The sequence below is a fragment of the Palaemon carinicauda genome, chromosome 23 (genome assembly GCF_036898095.1).
Source record: "Palaemon carinicauda isolate YSFRI2023 chromosome 23, ASM3689809v2, whole genome shotgun sequence".
Lineage (NCBI taxonomy): Eukaryota > Metazoa > Arthropoda > Malacostraca > Decapoda > Palaemonidae > Palaemon > Palaemon carinicauda.
Window position 1 is genome coordinate 38,334,476 of NC_090747.1, and position 6,066 is coordinate 38,340,541.

Below are 6,066 nucleotides of genomic sequence, written 5' to 3' on the forward strand. Positions count from 1 at the left end.
ACAAGGACAGCATAATCAGCATACTCTGTGTCCTCCAATTTCCTATTACCAGTCCAGTCCAATCCTCCTCTACTATTTCCTACTTCTCTATGCATTACAAAATCAATAACGAGGATAAACAACAGAAGAGACAGCATATTCAAATGATATCATCAACAGTTCACTGGAAATTCATTTGATATGATTCCACTAACTTTATTACCTTTGCACTCGCTATAATCGTGAATAGACTTAATCAAACATACATATACAAGAGAAATTCCATGATAACGCAGGCCTCTCCACAAAATTGACCAGTGACACAATCAAATATACCATCAACACTGGATTTTTATGTTCTAAGAATTGTTGAACAACATTTTTCAAAAAGGAAATTGGGTCAGTACAACTTTTAAATATTGTAAATCCTTCTAGTTTATATATAATAATTTCATCAATATAATTATTCCCCTCCGTATCTCCAAGCAAAGGCTTCACTAAAGTGTAAGATTAGTACGGTCATCTACCAGGCATCGTGAGTAAAACCCGGAGACATCTTGTGTATCACCTTATACCCAATCAGTCATCCTGCTGCCAGTGGCTTCATGGAGATTTTGTGGGCCATTTCCTCCACACCCAAAGTTCGCATTGATCCACTAGGTTGTTCGTCTGCATTTATGACCGTTGGTAAAAAAATGTTACTAAAATATATCTCCAAGTACGGTAATATATATATATATATATATATATATATATATATATATATATATATATATATATATATATATATATATATATATATATATGTATATATATATATATATATATATATATATATATATATATATATATATATATATATATATATATATATATATATATAATTATTATTATTATTATTATTATTATTATCATTATTATTATTATTATTATTATTATTATTATTATTATTATTATTATTATTATTATTATTATTATTATCATGTTATTTGGTGGCTCCACCATAAACGTAGTTGCTTCTTTTTAGCCTTCCGTTCCTTATATATAAAAAGAACACTTTGTTCTTCAAGTTTTCGATTACGAACAAACACCGATGCAGAAAATTACCGGTCATATGAGGACATGCTCTTTGGCATGCGGAAATCTGCTGCACTGTTTCAAACCACTCGTGGGAAGTGGGCCTTTGCATTGCATGTCGTTTACAGATAACTACTGCCTGGTTCTTCTGCCGCACGGTTATTGTAACCGCAGCGTGTGAAGGGACACTATATTAATGTACATTGATTTCCAAATCGCACAGTTGCAACCAATAGCTTTTATAAAACCCGTGTGAACTGAGTACACATATCTATAAGTGTGCGTGTGTGTGCGTTTGTGTGTGTGATTGTTTGTGTACGTCTGTGTGTATGTGTATGTGTGTGTTCGTACATAAATTTATATCAAAGAAAACTCGTATTCATAATTTTATTCCTCAGCATACTAGGTCCATCTCTGGTATTCAAAGAGCTATTACTGCTGATCGATTAAGATATCTGAGATATTGTTAGGTCATCAAAAATCCCAATGGCTCTTTCTGACAAGGATTTGCCTATAGCACTTCCATGGCTGGAGAAATAATTTGATGAATATACAGTATACTGAAGAAGATATAAACTGAGAGAGAGAGAGAGAGAGAGAGAGAGAGAGAGAGAGAGAGAGAGAGAGAGAGAGAGAGAGAGAGAGAGAGACGGGTTAGTAGGAAACCACGAGGGAGTAGTTCTGGTCATGATTATGAATGGTTAAATAATGGAAAATACTGAATCATATAAGTATCTGGGAGTTAAAATAACTGATACAGAATAAATGCTAAAGAATGTAAGTAAAGGAGAAATAAGATCGGTTGTTGTTATGTATTATTGTAATAATGTACTGTATTACCTCATGTCTTACGTGTATTGAGCGCAACATTGCATCATATTGCATTGATAAAACATGTTTAAGAATGTACATATCTGAAATGATTTATTTCGATATTACGGTTCAAGCATTTATTGATCACCTCAAAGATAGGATGTGATTCTTTTTACTTTTGTACTGAAATCTTTTGAGAGCGATGCTCTTATGTTTGCTCTTATGTTTTGGTTTGTGAGATTGTTTATAGGAGACGCTCGACGATCAGTTGGGAGTTGGTTGCCGGAACCCCAGAGCAAGAGTAATATAGCCTCTCATTATACATTAAAGGGTTACGTATACACCTGCGTTTGATTCAACATATTTACAACACAAAATTGACGACGCCGATGGACTCCCCTGGATAATTACTAATAAATATTCACTCTTTTACAGGTGAGTAACATGCTGAAATCACCAGAAGTTTTGCAACCAACCGAAAAGTTGCAAGACATTAGCAAAATATTGTAACAAACTATTACCTTAATTGAGACAAATTATGATATATGAATGGATTTTTGAGGGAGAAAACCTACCCCCAACCCGACCTGCTCTCCTACAACTCATATTCCGAGTGAACTATGTCAATATCAGTGATAAGTCATGTGTTGTAAACTTGCCACCACTACCAGACATCACTGAAAATAGGTGGAAAATAGTTTCCAAAAGATACTTCCCTATAATGACAGCAGAACTTCCTGCTCCTAAAGCTGTCTTAGAACTGACTAAGTGTGGATGCTAGAAAGGAGGCACATCCAAGCATTGCAGTTGTACGAAGAATGAGTTACCATTATGCAAATGTTTTTGTGATGATTGTGATATTAGGGAGAAGTCATCTGAGTGCGATGATGAGGATGATGGACATGAGATCTATTAGAAATCTTTTGGAAAATTTATGAATAAATGTTTTGCTGTTAAACTATTATGTTTCATTTAACATAGGTTTTAAATTAACTTCATATTTTATAATGCATGTGATAAAATAATGATATTTACGAATTTCATTTTAAAGTGAATAATAACTTTTTTCTATACTTAGAAAAATATATCTACATTGGCGTTAGCGACAAGCAATGAGGCAATTATATGTTATTCCAGGCTATTTCAAGATCCAAGACTGAGAAATGATGTAATTATGAGGCAAAAATTTAAATAACTTCCATAAGGACACCAATTAGAATGAAGTGAGCTATCAAACACCATGTAGGTGAAAACTGAATATAGCCGAAAATACGGGCCACGATATTCCTGGAAAATGGGAATTGCTACGTCAAAAAATAGGAACCCCTATTTTTTTAATGATTGGAGTCATTGTTAAGCAATAACAACAATAGAATCAATTTACACAACCTTTCCAGCAATAGTAACATCAAAATTCATATTAAAATAAATTTAGGTTATATCTAACTATTTCTTGGCTATTTTAGCCCAAGTTCAGCCCATTTATTGTTCTTCGCACTCTCCAAGAGAAATTAGTTTACCGAACTTTCAACTTGGCTCCAAAAAGCACTAGGAGGGTTGGAAGACACATACCTACATGGCTGAATACTAAGAAACGTGAAGTAGGAGACGATGAATGGAGATGTGTTTATTCAAAAGCTCAAGATAGAGACGATTGGCGAAATCAAACCGAAGCCCTTTGCATCTATAGGAGGAGATGATGATTATTTATATATATATATATATATATATATATATATATATATATATATATATATATATATATATATATATATATATATATATATATATATATATATATCTACACAAATCTATATATATATATATATATATATATATATATATATATATATATATATATATATATATATATATATATATATATATATATATATATAAAGTCTGATTCTGAAGGCGTAGATGGTGGGGTAGGGCAGAGGAAGCGTTCAGTTACTGGGAAGGAAAAATTTTATTTGAAAGTAATAGGGAACCGAGGTCTCATGTCAAATTACCACGTGCAGTTTCATAACTGCTTAACGCGCTGACAGACCTGGGACTTTACCAGTGTTCTAACACAGCCACTCTTTAACTAGACTTTTCCAGTCATTATACCATATGAATAGAATAAGGTTAGTATATTGACTGATATAAAGTGGTTTGTATCTCGCTTTATATATTTTTGTCATCAGAGTAGTAGGAAATCAACTCTGCGGTATGGTGAAAGCAGCCAGGCCGCACTAGGATATTTCCGAACAGTGTTTAACCATGGTGGCCGTAGCCATATTAACTGACGTCATGACTTTGGCTCCCTATTCAATACCGTTCATCAGTATCATAATATTTTGGGCAATGATTCGAAATTATAATTACGTTGTATAGACCCATTTGTTGTGTTATTCGATATAACATTCTACCAGAGGAGTTTTTCGCTGTCATAATGACTTTGGGAATAATTTGTGAATTTTGGTCAGACTGATAAACTTTACTCACGCACATTTCAAGAGTCTAATAACAATTAATTTTCTTAAGATAGCATAGCAACAATTGGTATGCAGCAGTTCAGCATATATGAATATTACTTCTTTCTGTCCGTTGGTTCTCTCTCCCAAACCTTACACTAGCCATCCACTATGGTTTTATAAATTAACCAATCACAGAGTGCTTGTTTCACGCATATAGTGTGATCATTTTAGTATATAACTTTTGAGTTAAAAAAAAAAAAATACCCCTTACAGAAAATACCATTGTATTACCTAAGTCAACATTTGAGAGAGAGAGAGAGAGAGAGAGAGAGAGAGAGAGAGAGAGAGAGAGAGAGAGAGAGAGTGTGTGTCATTAACATGTAATCAGTAACTATGACAGATAATTCCTAATTATTCTGTCATGCTATATTTCAAGCATTAAGTGACCTGTCTCCAGAATCTACAAACTATAGTAGAATTCATTTGTGGTGGCACAAACTTTCTTACCCTAATGTGAACCGTATATTTAGGAAAATAAAATACTTAATTAACGAGACCAAAAAAGCTGACTATCATTACATATTGTAAGCTAGGAGAATAAATAAAGTAATATGAAGATTATTTGTAATATTGTTGGTCTTCGTTGATTGACTTCCCACACAATCATAAGTCTTCACTGAAATATTTGCTCATATAAGCTGAATTGTTTCAAACCAATTATTGATATGCTATCTTGAGAAAATGAATTGTTATTGGATGTGTCAATTGTGTATGAGTAAAGTTTTTCAGTCAGACCAAAATTTACAAATTATTCTAAAATCATTATTTTAGCGAATAACATTTCTGTTGGAGTATTATATCGAATAACACATCATATGAGTCTATACAACGTAATTATAATTTGGAATCATTACTAAAAAAAAATTATGATACTGATGAATCGATATTGAATTATTATCAAACAAAATGATTCCTTTCTCGTAAACACTCTAAAAAACCCAATCTGCCTACCCCACACTTTCCACATATAGAATCACACTCTTTTCAGAATACATCCACAACATTTCTTGTCGTTTGAAGTGGACTGCACTCTCTGCACATAAAATCTTCTTCAATTTCCCTTTCTCCTTTCTACCGGATTTATACTATTAATTGGGCATTATTCGCAACATCATTTGTTTCATCCTTCTGAATGGCGAAAATACCACTGTTTTTTACTGGTGAAATTAATTGATCATTAATATCATTTGAAATTAAGGATATCAAAATTAAAACTGTCATTACCCCTTTCAAAGGCAAAATTACCCCCAGTGAGGTAATGGACCCCTATTTGGGAACCGCTGCTCTAGATGGACTAATGGTCGGTTATAACTCTTATTTCCTTATTGATTAGCAACGTAAACTTAGTTCAATTTATATTTATTCTATTTCACTCTTTCTGAACATATAAATAATGAGTCTAACTTCAACTTCAATTGCATCATTAACCAGACCTATTTGTCATAAACAGGTGGCATTTCAAAAGCAGAAATTTTCTTTGTTTCTGCTGAGCAACTCTGAAAATGTTTCTTGTCCATTGTATGTTTTCTTTTGTTTTTGTTCTTTTTGCCAATACCCTTTAGAACTCGCTTTCACCTATATATGATATTTTGGCTCTTCATACCATGCAGGCCTGTGTATTTGATTATACTTTTCTTTTGTTTTGGTGATGATGTTAAGACCTTAACTGCTTTCA